This window comes from Bubalus bubalis, chromosome 22 (assembly GCF_019923935.1).
Source record: "Bubalus bubalis isolate 160015118507 breed Murrah chromosome 22, NDDB_SH_1, whole genome shotgun sequence".
Classification (NCBI taxonomy): Eukaryota; Metazoa; Chordata; class Mammalia; order Artiodactyla; family Bovidae; genus Bubalus; species Bubalus bubalis.
In genome coordinates this window covers 54,963,797-54,991,201 of record NC_059178.1, presented here as the reverse complement: position 1 = coordinate 54,991,201, position 27,405 = coordinate 54,963,797, and the positions used below count along the sequence as shown (strand labels likewise).

General features: G+C 45.3%; 1 protein-coding gene and 1 non-coding gene across 7 annotated transcripts in view; both read right to left on the bottom strand.

Annotated features, from left to right (window-relative positions):
* Window positions 1-433: 433 nt before the first annotated feature.
* SOCS6 (suppressor of cytokine signaling 6) overlaps window positions 434-27,405 on the bottom strand; it is a 115,884-nt gene continuing 88,912 nt past the window's right edge. For 4 of the 6 annotated variants that reach the window (XR_006547806.2, XR_006547805.2, XR_003106022.3 and 1 more), the window contains one exon: window positions 12,337-12,432. The gene's annotated coding sequence lies outside the window, so the exon portion shown is untranslated. Of the gene's footprint in view, window positions 710-4,651; window positions 4,776-5,016; window positions 5,109-12,336; window positions 12,433-27,405 lie in introns of those variants that run through there. The other 2 variants (XR_006547804.2, XR_006547803.2) reach the window with 2 other exon arrangements.
* On the bottom strand, window positions 4,111-4,182 carry TRNAC-ACA. Its single transcript has one exon. It is a non-coding gene; the product is annotated as a tRNA-Cys (tRNA).

Here is a 27,405-nt window from a genome sequence, read left to right as displayed (position 1 = left end):
ACCTGAGGTCTGGTCATTCCAAGCCACAGACTTCAGCCCTAAATAATGAAGACCAGTTCCCCTGCCTTTCACAGGCAAAATAACAGAGACAGCAAGAGACGGCAAGAGTAATTAAATTAACAACTTGAAAAACAAAATAAAATATTGTTTAGAAATGAAATTTAGCCTCTCCTTGTCTTTGCAATTTTTCAATTTAGAATGATGACATGCACAGGAAGGCCACAAGGGGGTGCTGCTGGTAAACCCACAAGAGCCCTTTCTTGACCACTCCAGCGTCGAGGAAATAATCGCTCTATGTCCACCCTCCTGAGATATCAAGATGAACTCGGACGGTTCACAACGACGGGAGAGATCTTAAAAGAGGAGTACAGTCAAGAACATTTTTCCAGAAACAGAGCACCAGGCCGTAAAGACAGGCATCGAAAGGTAAACAGAGGGAATGTCAGGTCTTTACTTCCCTTATTTTCTCATCACAGATTAGTCATTTGAAGAAAAAAGCAATCTCTGCTTCTCTTCAACAGAGCATTAAGCTTGAGATATATTTATTCTTCATTCTCTTTGGGGAACCATCCACTTTAAAAACAGCTCCAGAGCTCAGTGTCCTGGGGGGAGCCTTCCACCGGGACCCCCCACCCCCACCCAGCCAGCCTCCAGTTACCCTGCACATCATTTCGGTTCAAAGAGCTGTCCTCCATCACATTCTCAAGGGCTAAGTAAAAAAAAAAAGAAAAGAAAGTAAACAAACAGAAACCGAAGGTTTAAAATGCAAATCGAATCCTGAACGTCTGAGTTGGGCTTTGTTGTGCTCAGAATTAATTCCACTATTTCTAACTTGCCCTGAAGTGAAGTTGCCAAAGAATTTGCTGAAACTTGAGGACTCGAAGCTATAAACCTCATGATGATTTAGCTTAAAAGCTTTCCCAGAAGTGACAGTACAAACACGAAGCTCCTCTCACCGGGCTAAGGTTTTATCTTTTTAATAAAAGCATTTACTTGGTCGATAAGACTTGTGATGCCTTGATTTGATTATTTTTCAAGAATTACTTTCAAAATGGGCCACAAAAGTTGTTTTCTTCAATCTTGTTAGCCTTAACCTACTATCCCCAAATCAACTGCAATTTAGCTATTTCAGCTGCTTCAGTTTGGGGGCTTTTTCCACTGCTGCTGTGAACTATGATGGACAAGACAGCAGGGAGATCAAACCAATCAGTCCTAAAGGAATTCAATTGAATATTGATTGATTGATTCTTGAATATTCATTGGAAGGACTGATGCTGAAGCTGAAGCTCCAATGCTTTGGCCACCTGACGAGAAGAGCCGACTCATTGGAAAAGACCCTGATGCTAGGAAAGATTGAGGGCAGGAGGAGAAGGGGATGGCAGAGGATGAGATGGTTGGATGGCATCACCGACTCGATGGACATGAGTTTGAACAAGCTCCTGGAGATAGTGAAGGACAGGGGAGCCTGGCGTGCTGCAGTCCACGGGGTCACAAAGAGACAGACATGACTGAGTGACTGAACAACAACAAGCCTTGAGGAACATCCAGCTGCAAGTCTGGAGAGTGTGTCATCAAATACTGAAGCGATGGACACAAGGCAGCATGGCTTGGGAAAAACAGGGGTTGTGTAGTGAGACAGACCCTGGAGTGGGTTGAATCATGTCCTCCGAAAAGATATGTTCACATCCCAACTCTGGGTACCTGTGTGGGTGTGTGTGCTCAGTCATGTCTGACTCTTTGGGACTTCGTGGACTGCAGCACACCAGGCTTCCCTGCCTTTCACTGACTCCCGGAGCTTGCTCAAACTCATGTTCATCGAGTCCATGATGCCATCCAACCATCTCATCCTCTGTCACCCTCTTCTCCTCCAGCCTTCAATCTTTCCCAGCATCAGGGTCTTTTCCAATGAGTCAGTTCTTTGCATCAGGTGGCCAAAATATTGTAGTTTCAACATCAGCATCAGTCCTTCCAATGAACACCCAGGACTGATATTCTTTAGGATGAACTGGTTTGATCTCCTTGCTGTCCAAGGGACATCCATACAATAGGGATGAAAATACCAATTACCCTGACAGCTGGTGTGAAGATTCAGGAGATAGATTGACCAGATCAATACAGTTATGTTAAATTTTGTGGATTGAAAATAAAAATTACCATGATAGAGAAATTATTAGAAGGAAAGTTTGGTTTTTAAAAAAGGTAAACTTAACTGAAAAAAAAAAAAAAAAAAGAAAGAAAACCAAAGAAAGAAAAGCAAAGCTGTTTAATAAGACTCCGTGGCCACCGGAGGTCAGTGTTGCTTCGAAGCAAAATCCCTGTAAATCCCTCTGGGGGTGTAAAGGTCTTACAAGAAATGACTACATTTTCTTCTAAAAAATGTTAGCTTCAATATATCTGATTTTTAGACTTACTGAGTGACAGATGGTTACAGTCTGTTAAAAGAAATCAACTTGTTAAAAAAAATCAACTTGTTAAAGATATATATTTTGTGCAAAAATGAGCTTGGATCTTCCTCATTCAAAAGTAATAAGAGAAATTAAGGGAGGGGAGAAATATATGCATAAAAAACCTATGCACCTACTCAATATATATTATATCTATGGTCCTCAGCCACTTAGTCGTGTCCGAATGTTTTTGACCCCATGGACTGTAGCCCACCAGGCTCCTCTGTCCGTAAGATTCTCCAGGCAAGAATACTGGAGTGGGTTGCCATTTCCTACTCCAGGGGATCATCCCAACCCAGGGATCAAATCCTCAGCTTCTGCATTGCAGGAAGATTCTTTACCAGTGAGCCACCTGGGAAGCTCATATTATATCTATAGGTACATAGATATATTTGCAATCTTACCCAGAGCTCAGTGCCAGGGAAAAGTAAAAACCGTGTCTTATAACACTTACTCTGTAACTGAAGAGGTCAGTAACACATAGCATATCTTAATTTTTTTTAATTATAAATATTTTTTAAAATAAAAAAATAAATGCTCTACTGCAAACAACAAAGGCAGAGATTACTATTGGTGGCATCATTTGCAATGTCTTTGCTCTAAGATTGGGAGAGCTGAGGAACAAAGCCATGCGGGAGGGAAGGAGAGGAGAGACGACCTTGAACACAGGGGTGAAAATTGACAATAAGCTTGTGGGGAAATCACATTGGGATAACTGGAGCTAGTTTTTGGGACATGTCGTGTGATTTTGATTCATCCCTGTTGCTGAAGTTCCACACTTACCCGAGACATTTGGATATTCATTCATCCACTGCTCTGGACAAAGAAATGGACAAAAACAGAGAGATTCCCAGCCCTCATGGAGCTGCGATAAATGAGCAAGCCAATGTTTGAATATATGGTAATACATGGTGAAAAGGGCTCAGGAAGAAAAGAGCAGTGTGGCCAGAATAGGGGCTTCCCTGGTGGCTCAGATGGCAAAGAATCCACATGCAATGAGGGAGACCCAGGTTCAATCCCTGGGTCGGGAAGATCCCGTGGAGAAGGGAATTACCAGACAAGACCTCTCAGAGGGAAGTGACATTTGAGCAGAGACCCGAGGACCATTTGGGTCATGAGCTGTGAGTCAGTATTTCGGGTCAAAGATGCCAAAGCCAGTGTAGACAGTCCACAGTGAGCGAAAAGGAAAGAGGTTTGGATATATCCCAAGGACAATGAGAAACCAGTTTGTACTTAAAGGCTAAAGAATCATTTTGGCTGCTATATAAACAATGGATGGTCTGAGGATTCAACGAGAGTGGACGAAGGGAGACCAGGGTGTGGTTAGGCGTGTGCGTGGTGTCCAGGGAGATTACGTCTGAGATGGAGAAAAGGTTGTAGACCTTTGGAGGGAGAATCAGCCAGTCTCATCAGGGATCAGATGGGGCCGGCGGGCAGTATTTCTGTTTACTCTGTGTGCAGCTGTGTGCTTAAGTCTCTACTGCTGAAACTTAATTGTTTCTACGGAGAAACACCAACCTTTCCTCTTAAAGAAAGTAAGTGAAGTCACTCAGTCGTGTCCAACTCTTTGCGACCCCATGGATTATAGCCTACCAGGTTCCTCCGTCCATGGGATTTTCCAGGCAAGAGTACTGGAGTGGGTTGCCATTGCCTTCTCCAGGAGATCTTCCCAAACCAGGGATTGAACCTGGGTCTCCCGCATTGTAAGCAGATGCTTTACCACCTTAGCCATCAGGGAAGAGTTTCCATTTCCTCTTAAAAGCAGAATTATTAAATTTTCACCACTTATACAAAGAAGAATCAAATAATCATGTATCATTGATTGTTTTGCTGTATGTATGTAAAATAATACCAACTAAGTGCCATGCCTTTTTAATGGGAATGGAAGCAAAATTGCATTTTAAATTTAATAAAGAAAAAATGAAAAGGTGATTATTCCCTTGCTATTCTGGTTTTATATCCATTGTTCAGAGTCTCTATTGCTTTTTCTTCTCCTAGAAATAGTCATGGGAAATGGATATATTGAATCCAAAAATATTCGTCCCCAAATCTATAAATTATAGTCAGATTTCATTTCTACTCTATGGGAACATTTTCAACAATATGCAAGCACTGTGATAAGAGTATCTGTGCCAGCCAGGCAGCTAACAGGAGAAGAGATGGGCCTGTGGATGCGTCTAAATCTTATTAAGAGAACAAGGACTAACATCAACTAAATAGGCAAAGCTTTACCCCAGATGAGTTCTGGACATTCTCATGAAGATGCAGGTTACCGGGCCAAGCTGCTTTCCTTCTGGCAGAACTGGATGAGCCACGCCTGTGGGTAGAATCCTAAGGGAACAGATTTCAAAAGACATTAGGTGCCAGGCGGAGACTGCCTCGGACTACAGGTGTGGGGGGTTGGGAAATATTTTTAAATTATAGAACATAATGCCAAAAAAGGCAGTTGACTGTAACAGCTGCAATTTTCCCATAAAAGAGGAAAAGAGTTTAGCACAAACAGACAAGTAGTTACTGGGCCAAATGCCAGAGGTATGTCTAGATGCCCATGTTCAAAAGTGGCACAAATTACCTGGATCTGTTCCCGTGAGAGTCTCTCCATGTCAGTACCTTCTCCCTCCGTTGTCTCTTTTCCAAGGAGCAGCCCAAGGACTCTTCACACCACTTATTGTTGTAGGAACAAATCATGATGATGGTTGTAAAGTGAAAGTGAAAGTCGCTCAGTCGTGTCCGACTCTTTTCGACCCCACGGACTATACAGTCCATGGAATTCTCCAGGCCTGAATACTGGAGTGAGTAGCCTTTCCCTTCTCCAGGGGATCTTTCCAACCCAGGGGTCAAATCCAGGTCTCCTGCATTGCAGGCAGATTCTTTACCAGCTGAGCCACAAGGAAAGCCCAAGAATACTGGAGTGGGTAGCCTATCCCTTCTCCAGTGGATCTTTCCCACCCAGGAATCGAACCGTGGTCTCTCGCATTGCAGGCAGATTCTATTCCAGCTAAGCCAACAGGGAAGCCGAAAGGGTTCTGCAAAAATAAACAGTGCAACACAATGCAAGATGGTGTTATGATCAGTTATAATTTCCTTTTATGGTTCATCTGTTACATTTTACCATAACTATAGGCTTCAAGTAGATAGAAGTATCATACAATTATAATTACACATTTTATATTGGGTAATAGGATTACATGGCTTATTGTGAGTACTCAATAATGAAATGAATGCTAAAATCTCCTTAAAATTATTATTATTATCTTTTTTGCTCAGTCGTGTCTGACTGTTTGTTACCTGGTGGACTGTAGTCCCGCCAGACTCCTCTATCCCTGGGAGTCTCCAGACAAGAATACTGGAGTGAGTAGCCATTCCCTTCTCCAGGGGAATCTTCCTAACCCAAGGATTGAACCCAGGTATCCTGCATTCCAGGCATATTCTTTACCATCTGAGCTACCAAGGAAGCCCCATACTTATTTTGATCTCATCCCAAGTCCTGAAATCTGACTTAGGTCGGGATCAAGGCATATGTATTTTCACAATTCTCTAGGTGATTCTGATGGGCACCCCAGCTTCCAAATCTCTGCACTGCTTTAATAAATATTAGGTAAAGTGAAGTGAAGTCGTTCAGTCGTGTCCGACTCTCGCAACCCCATGGACCCTCGTCCACTGGTGCCAGCACCCGTTGTGCGGGGTCCATCCCGAGCTTAAGTCACTGCCTGCCTGGGGTCTCAGCAGCATCACTGAGGTCTCAGTGGACTGGGCCCCCGGGGCACACAGGCTGTGCTGAGCGGTGCTATCCCATGACACAGGAAGCACGTACACGGAACACGCACACGTCCCTCCAGGTCACACTTCTCTGTTGGCTCCCCGAAGAGCTTCCTTGTGCTCTGGATGCCACCCCCAGATTTGTAAAATTAGCCGTTTCTGTCTTTAGTCCCCAGACTTGAGGACCCCACCTGATGGAGGGTGTGTGTGGAAGAGACAGGAGAGGACCCAAGGTTAGAGGGATGAGAACCAGGGCTGAATGACCCTAGCAGCTCCAAGAGCAGTTCTCTCTTCTATGTATGAATCTGGGGTGTTTCTGTCACACCAAGTTTACCTCTAATCTCCTCTCCCTTATTTTCTGGCGCTGCCCATCAGAAAGGATGCTCCCCTGGGTCTGGAGGAAATGCTTGAATTCTAAGTGGACCACAGCTTAGGGGCAAGCTGTGACCTCCTAAAGCCACTCCCAGAGTCCTTCATTTGCAATGGGAGGAACATCTTGCAGACCAGTAATAGTGTAAGGCAAATGATAGCAAAGCCAGTTTTGTTTACAACTGAACGTATAGTCCACGTTTGCAGACAGCTGTTGCAATATTTATTTTTCACTCTTCATAAAAATATAATAATCAATAGTGGTTTGTTACAGAGTCAAAAATTTCTAACCAGTCCTTGGAACATGATCCAGCCCTGGTGCTGGTCCATCAGGCTAATGTGTCATTAAAACTCTGTTTGTCAAAGCTGATCTTTCCCAAGGTGACTGCACCCCGGCTCCGCGAATGCACCCACTTCAGACCTTGCTGGTCAAGCAAAGTCTCTGTCCTTGTCCCTGGTGGATGTAGAACAAACTCCAGGATGATGCTCCACTCATGCAGGATGAGGGATCAGGGTTGGGGAGGGGTTGGGGAGGGGGGTGCTCCAGCTGCAGGTGAGCAGCAGAAACACCCCTGACCTTGCAGATCAGAAACTCTCAAGAGTTTGGGATCAGGCTTAGCCGATGACATAATTAGCACTTCCTTGAGGGAGAGGAGAGAGAACTTTATTTTGGTCTGGTAACTCATTCATCTGGCTACCAGTCAAGTAAGATGCAAACATATGATTTCAAATAGCTATTTTTTTCCTATTCTTCCTTTTGAGATAGTTTCAGCCTTACACAAAAGCTGCAAAAATAATACAAAGAATACCCACATAGCCCTCAAGGAGATTCCCAACTATCGACACGTTAATCACGTTTGCTCCACCATTCTCCCTGTCTCAAGCACAGTATGTTATTCTCTGAAAAGTTGGAAAATGAGTGGTGGACATAAGACCCCCTCCTCCCAAAACCTGCCGTAGTAACCACATTGCAATTATCAAAAGCAGGAAATCGGCCCTGATATACTGCCAGTATCTATCCTATAGATCTTACAACAAGCTTGCGAATTGTATCACTAATGTCCTATGGCCGTGAAAAAAAGAAAAGAAACAGAATGTTAAGGCTTATAAAGTCACAGTTGCTCTGAGATTCAGGTAACTGGTAGCATAATAATTCTTAAGGGGTTTGGTATACCATAGTCCTGGTCCTTTAGACCCTGAAACCTGCTACTGTCTTCTCAATTGAAGGGTAGGAAGTGACGATCCAGAATGCTGATCACATGCCTTTTTCAAAACTGAAGTGTCGTTGCTTTACAATATTTTTTAACTTACAGGTGAACAATATAGTCATACGCAATTTTTAAAGGATGTACTCTGTTTAGCGTTATTATAAAATAGTGCCTATATTCCCCCTGTTGTACTGTATATCCTTGTAGCTTATTTTATACGTCACAATTTGAATCTTTTAACCCTCTACCTTCTTCCTCTTCTCTGTTCCCATTGGTAACCACCAGCCCTTTCTCTGTATCCTGAGTCTGTTCTCCTTTGTCATAGTCATGAGTTTGTTGTCTTCTTTAGACTCTACATACAAGTGACATCACACAGTGTCTGTCCTTCTCTGTCTGACCCACTTCACCCATCATCATGTCCTCCAAGTCCATCCATGTTGCTGTGAATGGCAAGATTTTACTCTAGTTTATGTCTGAATAGTATTCCATTATGTGTCTGTGTGTGTGTGTGTATACATATATGTCATGGGGCATCCCATGTGGCTCAGTGGTAAAGAACCCGCCTGCCAATGCAGGAGACACAGGTTCGATCCCTGGATCAGGAAGATCCCCTAGAGAAGGAAATGGCAACCCACTCCAGTATTCTTGCCTGGAGAATCCCATGGACAGAGGAGCCTGGCACACTACAGTCTATGGGATTGCAAACAGTCGGACATGGCTTACCAACTGAGCATACATACACACATGCATATACATCACATCTTCTTTATCATCCATCTGTTGATGGACACTTAGGTTGATTCTACATGTTAGCAACTGTGAACATTGGGGTGCATGTATCTTTTCAAATTAGTGCCTTCTTAAAATTTTATTTATTTATTTAGGCTGCATAGGCTCTTATTTGTGGCATATGAGATCTAATTCCCTGACCAGGTATCGAACGCAGTTCCCCTACATTGGAAGCTCAGAGTCTTAGTCACTGGACCACCAGAGAAGTCTCCAAATTAGTGTCTTTTTTATTTCAGATATATACACGGGAGTGGAACTGTTGAATCCTATGGTAGTTCTAGGGCTTCCCTAGTAGCTCAGCTGGTAAAGAATCCGCCTGCAATGCAGGAGACCCCGGTTCGATTCCTGGATCGGGAAGATCCACTGGAGAAGGGAATGGCTACCCACTCCAGTACTCTTAGGCTTCTCTAGTGGCTAAGCTGGTAAAGAATCTGCCTGCAGTGCAGGAGACCTGAGTTGGAAAGATCCCCTGGAGAAGGGAATGGCTATGCACTCCAGTACTCTGGCCTGGAGAATTCTATGGACTGTACAGCCCAGGGTCACAAAGAGTCGGGCACAACTGAGCCACTTTCACTTTTCATGCTAGTCCTACTCCTAGTTTTAGAAACCTTCCTACCGTTTTCCACAGTGACTACACCAATTTACCTTTTCACCAGTAGTGTACAGGGTTCCCTTTTTTCCACATCCTCACCAACATTTGTCATTGAGTTCTTCTTGAGGACAGCCATTCTGACAGGTATGAGGCAACAACTCCTTGCGGTTTTGATTGGCATTTCCCTGACATTGTGATGCTGAGCATCCTGCCAGGTACCTGCTGGCCATCTGCGTTTCCTCTCTGGAAAAATATCAGTTCTTCTGCTCATCTTGTAACTGGATTGTTTGTTTTTATGATGTTGAGTCGCAAGAGCTGTTCAGTATGTTGGCTATTAACCCCTATTGGTCATATCATTTGCAAATATCTTCTCCCATTCAGTCAGTGGTTCTCTTGTCTTGTTGATGGTTTCCTTCGCTGCGCAAAAAGCTTTTAAGTTTAATTAGGCCCCACTTGTTTACTTTTGCCTTCATTTCTATTGCCTTAGGAGATAGATCCAAAAAATATCGCTACGGTTTATGTCAAAGACAGCTCTGCCTATGTTCTCTTCTAGGAGTTTTATGGTTTCAGATCTTACATTTAGGTCTTTAGTCCATTTTGAGTTTATTTCCCTTTATTTCTTCTTATCTTCTTTATTTCTTCTCTGTTTCTCATCTGAGCAATTTAATTTAATTCAACAATTCCTTACTGACTGCCTGATATACCCAAGACACTATCTTTGGTTCGGGGGATACAAAGTTTTTTAAGATGCAGTCTCAACACCCCATGAATCAAAATGTTATCAAACAAACAGTAGCTTAGTGGAAATAAAAAACAGTAGTAAAAAGGTAGTAAAAAAAAAAAAAGTAGTAAAAAAACTGTATAGCAGAGAACTATATTCAGTATCCTACTATAAGAATATCAATATATATATATATGTGTGTGTATAACTAAATCATTTTGCCATACAGCAGAAATTAACACCACACTGTAAATCAACTATACTTCAATTAAAAATTTAAAAATACAAAAAAAAAAAAAAAGAATGGATAAACCACAGGGTTCTATTGTACAGCACAGGGTACTATAATCTATATACTGTGAAAATTCATAATGGAAAAGAAAATGAAAACGAATGCATATGTATATATGTGTGTGTGTGTACAACTGAATCACTTTGCTGTGCCGCAGAAATTAACACAACATTGTAAATCAACTATATTTCAATTTAAGAAAAGAGGGGAGGGATAGAAGAGATTATTGGGCCCCTACTGTTTGGTAGATGCCTTATCAAGTGATCATATGCATATAACATTTTTCACAAATATGGTGACATTGGCATGATTTTCCTTGTTTCCTGGATGAGGAAATTGAGGCTCATAAAATCAAGAAATCTGCCTGGCAGGTCCATGCAGTGAGACTTAGAGATCTGTCTCCGAAGCCCTTCAGTTCAGTTCAGTTCAGTCGCTCAGTCGTGTCCGACTCTGCAACCCCATGGACTGCAGCACACCAGGCCTCTCTGTCCATCACCAACTCCTGGAGCTTGCTCAGAGTTGTGTCCATCGAGTCGGTGATGCCATCCAACTGACTCATTCTCTATCTCCCCCTTCTCCTCCTGCCTTCAATCTTTCCCAGCATCAGGGGCTTTTCCAATGACTCAGTTCTCCGCATCAGGTAGCCAAAGTATTGGAGCTTCAGCTTCAGCATCAGTCCTTCCAGTGAACATTCAGGACTGATTTCCGAAGCCTTTGTCTGCTCCTTGAAAATGAGACAGAAACAGATGGTGTGGAGCAGAGGGAGGAGAAGGGAGAGAGAAAGAAGGAGAGAATGAAATCAGCGGAGGGGAGGAAGCCTCCCCGGGCTGCCGGGGTCCAGCCCCGGTGGATCCAGGGAATTCGAAGCGGGGACGGCGTTGGCGAGATCAGAAAACAACTGCTTAATTAAACATTTATTAAGGATATAAAGAGTGGTGAAATAAGGATAGCTCAGCGAAGAAATTCAGTGAAGAAAAGAGGCTGAATAAAATTCCAAAGCAGGGAATTGACGTCACCTACGAAGGCCTCAGGCGTCCTCCCGTTCTCCCGAAGGAGAGGAGACACTAAGGCCTCCCTGGTCAGATCTTAGAAGCCCAGGCAAAATTAGTAGGCTTGACGAGCTTCCCTGCCTCAGAGGAAAAGTTCAGCTAGAAGGTGAAAGAAAGAACGACATGGGGAGACCAAGTTTCGGTGAACAAGGCCCGCACTTTATTTTCCAAAGTAGTTTTTATACCTTAAGTTATGCATAGAGGATAATGGGGGAAGGGGTAGAGTCATGCGGCAGGCTTTCTTCCTGCAAACTTATCATATGCAAAAGCTTAGGTGATTTGCATCATCTTGTGGCCCGGAGGCCTGTTAACATTTAAGACCCTTTCTTCAGAAAACTTATTTTTCTCTAAAGGTGATTGGTCAGGAGCCACCCTCCAAAAGCATTAGATAAAGTTGCATTCCTACAGAGCAAAGGTGTGGTGGGCTATAACAAGAAAAAGAATTAACTCAAGGGTCCCAGGTTACACACATTAAAGCTACTACTTACAACAATTATACTAATCAATACACTGCCAGGTACACAGCAGGTAAGGGATATGGAGACTTAGCAGCAAACATTGGCCCAACAAGTGAAAATCCCTTCACCAATACAATTTCTAATCAATCTTTTAACTACTCAAAAGAATCTGTGTTTAGACAGTTTAGAACATCTCCTGCCTCTCACAGCTGGGAGGCTCTGAGCAATCACATGTGGCCGGAAAAACCTATTCAGGCAGGCTAGAGGATTTCCAAAGGAGTTTGTAGGTTGAAACACTGTCACACCCAGGAATTATTAACTGGAGCTGTAAGTTAACTCTTTTTTCAGAGAGAGGTAGTGGGGGACAGCCCCCCGTAAAGTCAGAGGTGTAGGTGAAAGCACAAAGCAGAAAGTAGGCAGACTCTGGTTTTGGGGGTAGATGCTCGAGAATTTCCAGGGGGGCTCCTGAGGCTCGATCCCGCCTTTGCGTATGCCGAGCCTCCTTCCTCATGACCTTTGTCATGGGCGGAGTGCCTCATGCTGGCCCCTGGCAGTGATAGAATTCCAGTTGAGCTATTCCAGATCCTCACTCAATATGCAATATGCCGGCTCCCGGCACCGGGCCTCAAGGACAGACTGCCGAGCAGAGATTTTGAGGATAAAGATGACACAGCAATCCAGGCTGAGGCTTGAAATAGCTGTGAGCAGGGTCCCGCGCTGTGACTCAGCAAAGTGGCCAGACCAGGTTCTCCTGACAGAACAAAACAAACACAGTTTCTTAAGAGTCTGAGGCTGCCCTCAGGGCACCCCAGGGACAGCTGAAGCCGGGAAGAGATAGCTCACTCCATGAAGCAGGGGGGTTCTCCCCTGGGATCAGCAGTTGGTGAGCTTTCTTCTCACTGTGAAGCTCCTTCGGATTTCTTTCTGCAGGAGAAAGGTTCACCCATTGAAAGCTAAAGAGGATGAGGCAGTGCTGGGAGCCCTTCTTCGATACATCTCTGACCCAGGGGGCCCAGTCTGCTAAGTGTAGACAGAAGTGCAGAGTCAGGACTTGCTGGCCCCCTGCCTGCTGGTCAAGCCACACGTCACAGTTACTTGGGAAGCGGTCTGGGTGGGGAAACCTCTCTATTTCTGACGTAAAGAGATGGTGTTTGTTTATATTTGCATCTTCTAAGGAACGGATGCTTCAGCAGGACACTGGATCCTGGACAAACATCGTACATGACACTGTCACTGACTGCCCAAACGTTGGAGTTAGAAGGAAACTTTGTTTATATGTACACATCTAAAATAGGCCAACTAAGCACTTTTATATTGTAAATATCAGGCCATGGTCCATGGGGTTGAAAAGAGTCAGCCAGGACTGAAGCAACTTAGTATGTGCACACGCATGCAAATTCTATTTCTGACCCAGATCAGCATGTTCTGAAAGATGCTCATTTTGAAGCTGGAAAAGTTATCCAGGCCTTGTTAGTTGCTCAGTGGTGTCAGACTCTTTGTGACCCCATGGACTCCTCTGTCCATGGGATTCTCCAGACAATCCTGGAGTGGGTAGTCATGGCCTCCTCCAGTGGATCTTCCAGACCCAGGGATCGAACCCGCATCTCTTACGTCTTCTGCAGTGGCAGGCAGGTTCTCGACCACTAGCGCCACCTGGGAAGTCCGAAAGAATGTATGGTTCAGATGTGAAAGCTGACAGCCCCCTCTGTGCATCGCAGGCACAGAGCTCAGAGACGTGTCATCACTCCCCACACACTCCTGCATCCTCACCTCACAAGAAGAGACTGAGATGGACTCCTATCAGTGTTTCCAGAATTAAATAAGTCAGTATACATGCAGCACTCAGAAGCGTGAGCAGTAAATATTAGTTTAGCTAATCATGGGAATGCATGATAAAGCCTATTGGGTATTTGATTTCTCGGTTTAAAAAAGAAAAAGCCACGATGAGAATCAACATCAAGGAGCTAAATGACCACAGAAAAGAGAGTTTCACTCGACTTTCGGATCACTCACATACCTGCAGTACCTTCAAGATAAAGGTCTGAAGGAGGTAAAATATTTCATCTATCTACTTCCCTCTGGCCATAAGCACACAGATCAAACCTTCTGAGTCAGAATTCAGGAAATGGTCTAAATCTGTGAAGTGAAGTCTCTCGGTCAGGTCCGACTCTTTGTGACCCCATGGACTGTAGCCTGCCAGGCTCCCCTGTCCGTAAAATTCTCCAGGCCAGACTACTGGAGTGGGTAGTCATTCCCTTTTCCAGGGGATCTTCCCGACCCAGGAATCAAACAGATGTCTCCTGCATTGCAGGCAGATCCTTTACCAACTGAGCTACAAGGGAAGCCCAAAGTCACTCAGTTGTGTCCGACTCTTTGCGATGCCGTGGGCTATACAGTCCATGGAATTCTCTAGGCCAGAATACTGGAGTGGCTAAGCTATCCCTTTCTCGAGGGGATCTTCCCAACCCAGGAATCAAACCCAGGTCTCCTGCATTGCGGGTGGATTCTTTACCAACTGAGCCACCAGGGAAGCCCAAATCTGTGAATTCAAGCTGATTTGTATGATGGTTGATTTGAACAAATTATTGAGATGAATTCACACCTCGATTATTCAGATTAGAATTAAACTGAGTGACTTTTTCAATTCAGTCTCATAATTATTCCTCATGGCACCTCTCATCAACTCCTTCTCGACATTTACTCAATACTGAATCCACATCCTTAGTCCTACCTAGTAGACTGAGATGACTGTTAACCTAAGGAACATCCATTAAGTCCCTTGGACAGCAAGGGGATCAAACTAGTCAATCCTAAAGGAAACCAACCCTGAATATTCATTCAAAGGACTGATGCTGAAGCTGCATCACTTTGGCCACCTGATGTGAAAAGCCAATTCACTGATGTGAAAACACCCTGATGCTGGGAAAGACTGAGGGCAGAAGAAGTGGGTGACAGAGGATGAGATGGGTGGATGGTATCACCAACTTAATGGACATGAGTTTGAGCAAACTCTAGGAGACAGTCAATGGTAGGGAAGCCGGGGGTGCTGCAGTCCATGGGTCGAAGAGTCAGACGTGACTTAGTGACTAAACAACAAGGATATTTTCATGATCATATTTCATTTTCATCATCTCAATATTTTCATGATCATTATCATATTTTCATAATCTCAATACAGAATCATTCCATGGTAATCATACCAAAATCCAAAAAGCACCTACTCATCAGAAGAGAAGAGGCATCCTTGTACAGCATGGATGCCATTTCAAGGTACTTGGTTCCCATCTGCATCCTTTATGTAAGTTCAGAGCTCCCTGGTGGCTCAGATGGTAAAGAGCCCACCTGCCATGCAGGAGACCCGGGTTCGATCCCTGGGTCAGGAAGATCCCCTGGAGGAGGGGATAGCAACCTACTCCAGTGTTCTTGCCTGGAAAACCCCATGGACAGAGGAGCCTGGAGGGCTACAGTCCATGGGGTAGCAAGAGTCAGATATTACTGAGTGACTAAACCACCACAGAAGTCAGAAACACTCTCCTGGGACTTTCCTGCCTTCAAGTGAAAGGGGCGTGGGCTTGTTCCCTTGTTGAGGAACTGAGATCCCACTTGCCTGACTCCCAAAAAAGAAACATAAAACAGAAGCAACATTTGTAACAAATTCAATGTGTTTAGTCACTGGGTGTTGACTCTTTGAGACCCTATCAACTGTAGCCCAAGCCAGGCTCCTCTGTCCATGGGATTTTCCAGGCAAGAATACTGGAGTGGGTTGCCATTTCCTTCTCCAGGAAGATTATGAAGTCATCCACATCAAAAAAAAACCTTAAAAAAAAAAAAAAGAAGAAAGAAATGATCTTTCATTATTGGGCACTTCACGGAGACGTCTGGTCTTTGGTAACTGTGGGTCCTGAGAACTGTCTGGACCATCTCTTCCATTAGGCGAACCGAGGAACACTTTAGTGGATTCGTTGGTTCATTCATTCATTCAGGCAGTGTTGGGTGAGCTGATGCTTGGCCCGGAGCCCTGCGGGAAGATGCAGATGGACTTGGCCTAATTCTTATGTCCCAAGGACTTCACAGGGTCACAGGTGAGGGGGGAGTGGGGGCTGGCAAGAAGGACTCGGGTACCGGGAGGGGCCCTGCCAGGCTGGCTCCGCGCACACATCTCTGAAATGATAGCTCATCATGGAGGCTTCACAGCATAAGACAGGATTCTATCTTCCTGAGCAGGGGACTCCGCCTAAATCATCCGCACCAGATGGTCATGGACAGTTGACCGAGGTGGACCAGCAAAGAAAACATCCTGCTCTCCCTCACCACAGCCCCTCCCATCTTGCACCTCTGAACTGCTCAGGGCGTTTCTGCAAAGAGGTCACTCCGGGGACGGGGGAGGGGGGGAGGGTGCTTGCCCCCTGTCTGCACAGCAGCGACTCCTACTTCCTCCCCAGAAGAAATCTTGCCAGTCTCTTCTGAAAGCAAAGGAGGAAAAGATCTCTGCTGGCAAAGGAGATTCATTTTCCAGCCAGAAAAGAATAACTGGGAAAGAAGGTGGGAGATTGTTCCTGACCCCCTCACCTAGGATCGGGTGTTGGTTCCCAGCAAGAAAGAAGGCAGGGTTCACCGTCAGGTGGAAGCCTGGAATTGATTCCAGAGCTGAGAAGGAGAAAATGCCCTTTCTCTTCATCTCAGTATCTTCCTTCATAACAAGATGATAATAAAACATTTACTTATGTCAGAAGGAAGCTGCCCAGAAAACTGGCTCAAGGCCTAGAAATATCTTCGAACCTACTTAAGTGTTTATGAGCAGGGTGACCATTTCATGAGCAGTAGAAAGTCAAAACCACCTGACCTAGCGGCAAAGCCATCGTGAACTTTCTAGACCTCTTCCAGGGAAGCTGACCACCTTGGAAACTGTGAATCTGCAGCGCTTCAGAAAGAGGATGGGAGACAGGTCTTTAAAAAATGATACATTTTGCATTAGAAGGTGGTGGGCAAATGCCAGTTTTTTAATTCTCCCAAATGTAACATCAGAAAACCTCTGGGTGTCTGCTGCAGAGGACCTGTCCCTCAACGGCATGTTCACGGCCAGATTAAAAAAAAACTTAACAGTGAGAAACAAGGGCAAGTACTTCTATTAACACAAAAGGATATTGCTCCTTGCATTCCAGACACGCCATCGTGCTGAGTGAATGAACTCGGTCAGTTAATCCTTCACTCAGGATCGGAGGTCAGTAGGATAATTATCCTCGTTTTCAGATAAGGCAGCTGAGCTCAGGGTTAATATAAACCAGTGATATTTGAACCAGGACCATGAAGAGAGAGAAAGGCAGGCATAACCAGAAAGGGATCAGAAGATGACCACAAAGCAAGTAAATGCCAATATCTGGGGTCACGTGGCTTCACACCAGTGGAAACAAAGCCCACTTAAATGATTAAAACATCTTGCTTATCGAATAGAATATTTCTAAATAAATGAGTTTTTTCTTCTCATGTACGAATAGGGACATAAAAGAGATGAACGTCATTACCATTAGGAAAGGCTCTTGTGACCATCTTTTGACGCATGAACTTGGCGAGGTTACAGCCTCCAGTTATTCAACCAGAGTCTCTCCCAGGAGTTGCTGTGAAGAAATCTTGTAGATGAGAATCAAGTCCACAGTTGGTTGACTTCAGTTAAGGGAGATGATCCTAGTTCATCCAGGGGAGCCGGATTCAGTCAGTGGGAAGACCTTGAAAGCAGAACTGAGGCTTCCCTGAAGAAGAAATCCTGTGTGGGGATAGGAGCTTCAGCCTCTTCTAGAATTCCCAGCTTACCCTGTGGGTTTCAGACTTGACTGGTCAGCCCACAATCACGTAACCCAACATCCCTAGGAGTAAAGCTCTTAAGACTTATGCCTTGAACGCTGGCTGACGCAGTTCTGAAAGTGTTCCTTGTCATGAATGTGTAAGAATGAATTAGGGCTTCCTGGGAGTTGGTGATGGAAAGGGAGGCCTGGCGTGCTGCAGTCCATGGGGTCTCAAAGAGTCAGACACGACTGAGCGACTGAACTGAACTGAACTGAGGGCCTCCCTGGTGGCTCAGTGGTAAAGAATCCACCTGCTAATGCAGGAGACACGGGTTTGATCCCTGATCGGGAAGATCCCACGTACCTAGGCGCAACTGAGCCCGAGCACCACAACTGCTGAGCCTGGTGCTCTAGAGCCCGGGATCCGCAAGAGAAGGCACTGCAGTGAGAAGCCCACACACAGCTTCTAGGGAGCAACGCTCGCACAGCCACGAGAGAACATGCCTGGGCAGCCAAACTCCCGGCACAGCCAAAAATACACAAGTAAATACAATTATTTTTTAAAGAAGGAATGAGCAGTCACCTATTGTATTCGTAGAAAAGCTAGTACTGCAGAGTGTATGTTTAAGGGGGTTACAGTCTCCCCCGCATTCTGGTTACTGATGAACTCACTCTCAGAGGACGGACTCGGAAAATCTCTCACAAAGCCAAAGTAAATGTTAAGTTAAAATTCCATCTGAATTATTCTGAACAAATTCTCAATAGGTACAGTCTTAACAAAGTTCCAGAGTGCTAAAAAAGAGAGACTTCTTCCCTCTGATTTAAAGAACATATTCTCTCTCTCTCTCTCTCTCTCTCTCTCACACACACACACACACACACACATCTATCACAAAGTACTTCCCCTAGGGAAGTTTGGAGGAGAATGGATACATGTATATGTATGGCTGAGTCCCTTGGCTGCGTCCCAGAAACTATCGCAACATTGTTAATCAGCTATATTCCAATAGAAAATCAAAAGTTTAAATAAAAAAGAGAGAAAGTACCTCCCTTACTCCACAGACACTTTCATCTATTTCAATAGCATGAATGGAATGCCAGTGACATCCTGAACACCTTTGAGCTTTGTGACCTCGGATAAATCACTCAACAACTCTGTCTCTCAAGTTGCTTATCTATAAAATAGGGACAAAATACCGCCTGTCTCGCGGGACTATAATGACAATAACGTTAGGTGATAATTGGAAATGAGAAGGTCTGGCACACGGCACACATCATGTATGTGTGGGTTTGGGAAGCTGACAAAAACTTCACAGAGGAGCTGGCACTAGAAAGAGTGGACTTTTAACTAAGTGCAGAGCCCTAGGTACAATCTCAAATAATGGAGGAAACAGGTTTGAGCGCAACTTAGAGGCGGGAGTGAGCAGAGCCTACCCTGAAACTCCTCCTCCTAGAAACCCCAGGGGAGAGCATGGATGCCAGGTTATGGGCAAAACAAATCTAGATTCTATGTCTAAAACACCATTTCAAGACACCTTAAAAACTACATGTTATGCATTTCAAAAAAGTTCATGTTAAACAAGCTTGGAAAGCAGTATTAACTCAAGACTAACAGGTTAGCCATCACTGAGTCAATGGACATGAGTTTGAGCTGACTCCGGGAGACTGGGAAGGACAGGGAAGCCTGACATGCTGCAGTCCCTGGGGTTGCAAAAATTCAGACACAACTTGGCAAACAAACAACAAAACAGCTTTCTTTAAAGCAGGATTCCCTGACAACTATAACCTACTAGTATGCAGCCAGCAGCTTCCCAGGTGGCTCAGGGTCAAGAATCTGCCTGCAATACAGGAGATGCAGGAGACACAGGTTCAATTCCTTGGGTTGGGAAGATCCCTTGGAGTAGGAAATGGCAACTCGCTGTAGTATTCTGGCCTGGAAAATCCTATGGACAGAGGAGCCTGATCAGCTACTGATCATGAGTTTGAAAAAGAGTCAGATACGACTGAGTGAGTGCACATGCACGAGCCACACGCACGTGCACACACACACACACACACGCACGCACGCACGCACAAGATACAGGCCCATGCAGTTAACAGGGCGCCGTATGCAATAGCTCCCAGCATCCAGTGACAGAACCCCCTTCCTCCAGAGCATCTCCCAGGAAAACTGTTCTGAGATGCACACCTCCGCGAATGCCAGCTGTATTACCTGTGTTTTCTGAATTCTGGCGTCTGGGGCCTCGCTGACTGGAGAGAGACAGCACCCCTTGCAGGCCCAGGCAGTTCCCAAAGACAATGCCTGGACTCAGCTTCCCCGCGCAGACTGACCGAGCCAGGGCCCACAGGTCGCCCACCGACTCTACGTGGTTCCCTGCTCTCGTCAGCCCCAGGCCAGCCTCTGCACTCAGAGCCCATGGAAACCAGCACACGAGCCAGTCCTAAGTCTGCCTTCCCTTTCCAAGGAAGCCACAGTCCAGGTTGCCGCCACGTTCTGGCTCCTTCTGCTCCCGGACCCGCCCTGGACTCCTCCAGGTGGCCCTGCATGGCCCAGCTGGTCCCTCCTCTCCAGACCTGTAAAGAACAAACTATGCCTTCTATGCCGGTCTGTTGGTTTCCCCATGCCTGAATTACAATAAAACCTACATTTTAAAACATCCAGGGTGCCAGTGAAGGGCTTTTAAAGACTTCTAAGCATATTTATGTTTTAGAAGGGCTGCCCTGATGGCTCAGATGGTAAAGAATCTGCCCGCAAGGCAGGAGACCCTGGTTCGATCCCTGGGATGGGAAGATTCCTTGGAGAAGGAAATGGCTACCCACTCTAATCTTCCCAGGTGGCTCTCGTGGTAAAGAACCCACTTGTCAATGCAGGAGACATAAGAGATTCAGGTTTGATCCCTGAGTTGGGAAGATCTCCTGGAGAAGGAAATGGCAACCTACTCCAGCATATACCTGGCTGGGAAACCCCAGGGACAGAGGAGAATGGTGGGCTACAGTCTCATGGGGTCACAAAGAGTCGGACACAACTGAGCACACAACCACTCCAGCAGCCTTGCCTGGAGAAATCCATGGACAGAGGAGCCTGGTGGGCTACAGTCCATAAGGTCTACACTACTTAGAGGCTAAACAACAAATAAGTGAATTACGTTGCAAAGAGTCGCACACAACTGAGCAATTAAGACATACACGTGTTTTAGAGTATTCATCTTAACCATCACCTCTATGTGCTGTACTTAGTCACTCAGTCGTCAGTCGTATCCGACTCTTTGCGACTCCATGGACTGAAGCCTGCCAGCCTCCTCTGTCAATGGGGATTCTCCAGGCAAGAATACTGGAGTGGGTTACCATGCCCTCCTCCAGGGGATCTTCCCGACCCAGGGATTGAACTCAGGTCTCCCAAATTTCAGGTGGATTCTTTACTGTCTGAGCCACCAGGGAAGCCCATCTTAACCATCACCTCTATACCACATTCCAAATTTCCGGAGCATCCTTACAGCCTCAGGAAGCCCAAAACTAACCTGAACGCCTCACTGAGAGACACAGAGCAGTTCAAGGGGCCTGAACCCCCACCTATCTCAAAGTCCTAATATATTTGCTGAGTCTTTGGGAGCTCAGAGCATCTCAAGGAAGTCCATCCCTTTACCCGAACCTGAATACCTAGGAATATGGACCACATCACAGTTGCAGGAAAGGTGATGACAAGTCAGTCAGCTGCAGCTTCTTCACAGTATTCAGAGAATTCTAGATGTCTTTGGCAATTGGCTTCCCTGGTGGCTCAGACGGAAAAGAATCTGCCTGCAATGCAGGAGACCCAGGTTCTATCTCTGGATCAGGAAGATCCCCTGAAGAAGGGAATGACAACCCACTCCAGAATTCTTTCCTGGGAAATCCCATGGACAGAGAAGCCTGGTGGGCTACAGTCCATAAGATCACAAAAAGTCAGATATGACTGAGCGACAAATACACACACACTTGGCAATAGAGATCTGGGATTCACTTAAACTTTTTAATTGGAGGCACACAAGAATTGGGAAACTGGCCCTGTTTCTAAACACTTTGACATCATCTTTTTTTTCATCTGTGATATTAAAGGAGTTGAATCAGTTACCTTATAAAGTAACTCCAGGCTCTGAAATTCTGTGGTTCTCAATTACTCCCCAGAGCTACTAATTCCAGATAATTTTATAACCCTCTATAACGGCTTTAAATCACAAATGAGATTGATACAAAAATTTTCTACCTCTATATGTTCTTTTTTCTTTTCTACACTATGCCGGTTCTCCAGAGTACACTTTTGTTAATTATGAGGGCCCTTACTATTTATCATGAGCCAAATAAAATAAATATTTGACTCTGGCAAAGGAAATGTTTTTTTTTTTTTCCTAGCATGATGCCAACCTTCATTCCATACCTTGCCCCATCACTGAGTCAACAGTGAGCTTTATCTGCACTTGGAAAAGACATTAGGGAATGAATGAGTCACGGCCCCACCAGAGCCCTTTGGGGTCAAGTGGACACTGGCTGCAGCCCCTCCCCTCGAGGGAGCCCTTGGCAGGAGCCTGAATGGGAACTGCGGTGACCTTTGCTTGAAGGTAAGGAAATGAATCATAGGGCTTGATCAAGACTTACTAGTTCTGTCTCCACGTGAAGGAGCAAGGATAAAACTGATGGCTGCCTGATAAGAAAATTGGAGCAAAGCGCAGAAGAGGGAAATACATGAGCCTCAGATCTTGGGAAGGGAGAATGTTGCAACTTGATGGAAGGTGCTTTGCTGGACTGCTTTCATCTTAGGTGGAACGTCAGGGCCATTAGTCAAACGTCAGATTTGAAATAGGTGAAACTTCAAAGTAAGATATTCTTCAGTCATTAAATATGGAGCTCAACGCTGAATCCCTTGACCATGCTTTTGTTGTCCATAAGGAAAACAGATCCCCAGTTGTCACGAAGCTACCTAAGAAGTATGGTGTTGTTGCTGTTCATATCCAGCTCTTGTGACCCCGTGGACTGTAGCCCACCAGGCTCCTCCATCCGTGGGATTTCCCAGCAGAAACACTGGAGTGGGTTGTCGTTTCCTTCTCCAGCTCATCGTGATTAGATGGTGTCTTTTATGGGGGCACATCCTTGAGTACGCATGGAACCTTGCTGTTGCTATTGTTCAGTCACTAAGTCGTGTCCAACTCTTTGCGACCCTGTGAATTGCAGCACCCCCAGGCTTCCCTGTCCTTCACAATCTCCCAGACTTTGCTCAGATTCATGTCTATTGAGTCCATCATGCTATCCAACCATCTCATCCTCTGCTGCCCCCTTCTCCTCCTGCCTTCAATCTTTCCCAGCACCAGGGTCTTTTCAAATGAGTCAGCTCTTCACATCAGGTGACCAAAGGATTGGAGCTTCAGTTTCAGCACATCCTTCTTAGCTTCCAGCATCTCAACCCATCTCTCTGACCTTCAGGAAACCAGATGCCATCACAGTGAGTGATGTGTCACAGTGAGGCATTGTATTGGTCAAGGGAAATTAGTTCTCCTGGGCAGCGCTGTGTTTGAGAAGATAGACTGTGCGGCCTCACCCGGGCCAGCAGACTCCAGCCCAGAAGCGCTTCAGGCCACATGACCGACCTCTCAGGAGCTGCTCTGGATACAATTCTCAGACACAGATTAACCAACAACATCTTCCTAGGAAAACACGATCATTTCTAGTAAAATATTAAAATAAAATCGGGGAGAATTTCCTGCAATTATTTTCTTTGACTGGAATGCCAATATCTTTACATCCTCTGAATCTTTAATATTTTCAGCATTTGGAGAAACTCCCAGATGGTTTTTTGTCTATTAAAGAAGTTTTAAAGATATACTTTGAGAAGTGTGGCTGTATCTGGATGGAGAGATTGGGGGGTAGTTTCACTTTTTTTATTTTCTACGTTTTGAATTGTTTGAACTTCTTACAGGGCAAATATATGTTTCAAAGTTTACAGATATATACTTTGCAGTCCAAAAAGTAATCTTCACAGGTTGAGAACTTCCTGGATCATTGTTCCATGTAAAGCAAGCCCTTCGGATATCTATCAATGAATGTATATTACACGCAGTGCTTCCCAGGTGGTGCTAGTGGAAAAGAACCCAGTAGCCAATGCTGGAGATGTAAGAGACTCAGGTTAGATCCCTGGGTCAGGAAGGTCCCCTGGAAAGGAAATGGCAACCCTCTCCAGTATTCTTGCCTGGAGAATCCCATGGACAGAGGAGCCTGGTGGGCTACAGTCCATGGTGTTGCAAAGAGTTGGACATGACTGAGGCCACTTAGCATACACCCATATTACATGTATATTTTTGCCTACAGTGTAATGTTATGCCCTTATTAATGCTCAATAAATATTAGTTGCATAAAATTATCAAGAAGGATACAACATCTGTCTCCTAGCATCGAGAACATTGTCTAAAAGTCAGCCCATCACTGTCTTAACCATTGTTACAGACTGAATTCTGAACATCTATCCACTAAGTTCATTCTAAAATGAATGGAAAACGAGGGAAGGAGGAGCCACAAAAGGGGAACCGGCAATGGCACCCCACTCCAGTACTCTTGCCTGGAAAATCCCATGGACACAGGAGCCTAGTAGGCTGCAGTCTGTGGGGTTGCTAAGAGTCAGACATGACTGAGCGACTTCACTTTCACTCTTCACTTCCATGCATTGGAGAAGGAAATGGCAACCCACTCCAGTGTTCTTGCCTGGAGAATCCCAGGGACGGGGGAGCCTGGTGGGCTGCCATCTATGGGGTTGCACAGAATCAGACACGACTGAAGCGACAGCAGCAGCAGCAGAGATGTGTGAGGGGCTGGACCCTTCACATATTCTCCTCACGCTAAGGAATTCTGGAAAGCTGTGCCCACAATTGCCTCTTGGTTATTTTTTAACCAGTCTTGGTGTAAACCCATAGCTTCCTGTCTGTTTGCACTGCCAGACTCTTCAGAGGCCCCGTCCAACCCCTTACCATCTCTGCAGCAGTGCTTGGCGCCCTAGCAACCCTGACTGTGAATCCCCTACCTGTGGTCGCTGCGTGCACCCACCATGCACGAAGCACAGCACCACATCCCCCCCCACCCCGGGCATGCAGTGCCCAGCCCTGCCCCCGGGCCAGATATTTACCTGGGCACGTGCTCAGCAGGGCTGAGTCACCAGCCCTCGGAAACCTCACCTCCAAAGCCTGGCTGCTTTATTAAAGAGTTGGCTGAGCACCAACAAGTGAGCTATTTTTATTCAAAACTTGGGCTCGAAGATAAAATTATGGCCAAGAGGAAAAGACAGGCTGAATGTGCTTTCTGGAAAGTCTAAAGTGAAACACTCTTGCAGTCCTGCTGTTGTTCCAAGGGCAGCACTTGAGTGCATCAATCAGCAGAACCTTGTTCGTGTTCCTGGGGGAGAAATCCAGCCACGGGATGCAACCCATGTGCCCCTTATGTAGACAGGGGCGCATCCTTGCCGCATCTGATGTCGGGGCCCACAGCGGTCACACTGAAGAGCATCCAAAGCAGAGCACGAAGCGAACTCACATCAGCATCAGGGCTTCCCGGTGGTTCAGTGGTAAAGAATCCGCCTGCCAATGCAGGACACCCAGGTTCCATCCCTGGGTCAGGAAGATCCCCTGGAGGAGGGCATGGCAACCCACTCCAGTATTCTTGCCTGGAGAATCCCACGGACAGAGCAGCCTGGTGGGCTACCTGGCACTCTTGGCTGTTCACAAAGAGTCAGACATGACTGAGCCACTAAACAACAATAACAACATGTTAGTATCAGTGACTCTGCGACACTCCTTGACTCCCAGGTCACCACCCATGATGTCCTGGTGCTGGGGTTTGAAAAGCCAGGAAAAAAACTAAGTGGGTAGAACTCTTGAGAGAGAGACATAAACAATTCTTTACCAATAGAATTTAATAGTGTCCACAGAGCCTCCTTAACCACCTTTCCCAGCAAGCCTCCACTGCCTCATAGTACATCAAAACATAGACCTAGACTTATGGTTGCAAGGGTGGAAGAATGTGCAGGAAGGGAGAGTTAGGGAGCCGGGATGGACACGTACACACTGCTATATTGAAAACGGATCACCAACAAGGAACTGCCGTAGAGCACAGGGAACTCTGCTCAATGTTACCTGGCAGCCTGGATGGGAGGGGAGCTCGGGAGAGAATGGATACATGTGTATGTATGGCTGAGTCGCTCTGCTGTCCACCCGAAACTATCACAACCCTGCTAATCTGCTATACTCCAATATAAAATAAAAAGGTTTTTTAAAAGATATATCCAGGACCTAGTCATTTGTAACTTTGTAGGTGGTGGATTAAAGTTTTAAAATTGAGCCAAGAGATGGCCTAAAATTAAGCTGGAGGTTAAAGGGAATTGAGGGTGGGCGTGAGGATGGCGATCCTGAAACACAGGATCGAGACCAGAGCTGCCTGGTCCATCCAGACAGCGCCCTTGGTTTGTGGATGGTCCCCAAAGCCTGAGAGTCTCGTGTGTCAAGTCCCTTGGGTACAAGTCTGGGAGGTTTGGCAGGTGAGGTGTAGTAAAAGTATTTTTGACTTAAGGACAGATTTTATTTTCTTGGGCTCCAAAATCACAGCAGTTGGTGACTGTAGCCACAAAATTAAAAGATGCTTGCTCTTTGGAAGAAAAGCTATGACAAATCTAGACGGCGAGTTAAGAAGCGGAGACATCACTTTGCCAACAAAGATCTGTCTAATCAAAGCCATGGTTTTTCCAGTAGTCATGTACAGATGTGCAAGTTGGATCATAAAGAACACTGAGCATCAAGGAATTGATGCTTTTGAAATAGGGTGCTGGAGAAGACTCTGGGGAGTCCCTTGGACAGCAAGGAGATCAAATTAGTCAAACCTAAAGGAAATCAACCCTGAATATTCATTGGAATGACTGATGCTGAAGCTGAAGCCCCAATACTTTTGCCAGCTGATATGAAGAGCTGACTCATTAGAAAAGACCCTGATGCTGGGAAAGATTGAGGTCAGGAGGAGAATAGGGCGACAGATGGTGAGATGGTTGGATGGCATCACTGACTCAATGGATTTGAATATGAGCAATCTTCAGGAGATAGTGAAGGACAGTGAAGCTTGGAGTGCTGCAGTCCATGGGGTCACAAAGAGTTAGACACAACTCCGAGACTGAACAATACCACTACCACCATCGGAGTCGATGAATATCTGTATTATATGAGCCACAAAATTAAGAGAAACAAGTATAGCTTAAATCTAGCCAAATGAGATTAAGATCAGTATTGATTATAATCAGTTACTTAAAATTTGAAAGCAATTTGAAAATGAAGGGTAAAGAGCACTTATCCTATTAATATACACTATTATACTCTTCATTTTACTTTTTAAATTCCATGAGATCACTTGATAGATTAAACAAAATACTGGAAGAATGAATTCCTTGGACAATGGCATTGTTAGCAAAGGAAGCTAGGAAAAAAAAAAAACAAATGACACAGAGAGTCTGAAGCAGTGGGGTTCATCTAACACCACATAATGGAGAGGGAATGGTGACCAAGGAGGTCACATTTAATCCACTTGTCTGTTCATTCCAAGGTTACTGATTGATTGTGTGCGGGGGTCTGGTGAATTAGACAAATGAGAGCAGGTTGGCATTTCAGCAGGATGATTGGCTTCCCTGAAGAAAGAGGGTGGGGGTCTTCCCTGGTGGTCCCGAGGCTGAGACTCTGCACTCCCAATGTGGGGTCCAGATTAGGCTTTCCTGGTGGCACCAACACTTTTATATATTTTTTCATATATATATATATATGAAAGTCACTCAGTCATGTCTGACTCTTTGTGACCCCATGGACTATACAGTCCATGGAATTCTCCAGGCCAGAATACTGGAGTGGGTAGCCTTTCCCTTCTCCAGGGGATCTTCCCAACCCAGGGATCGAACCCAG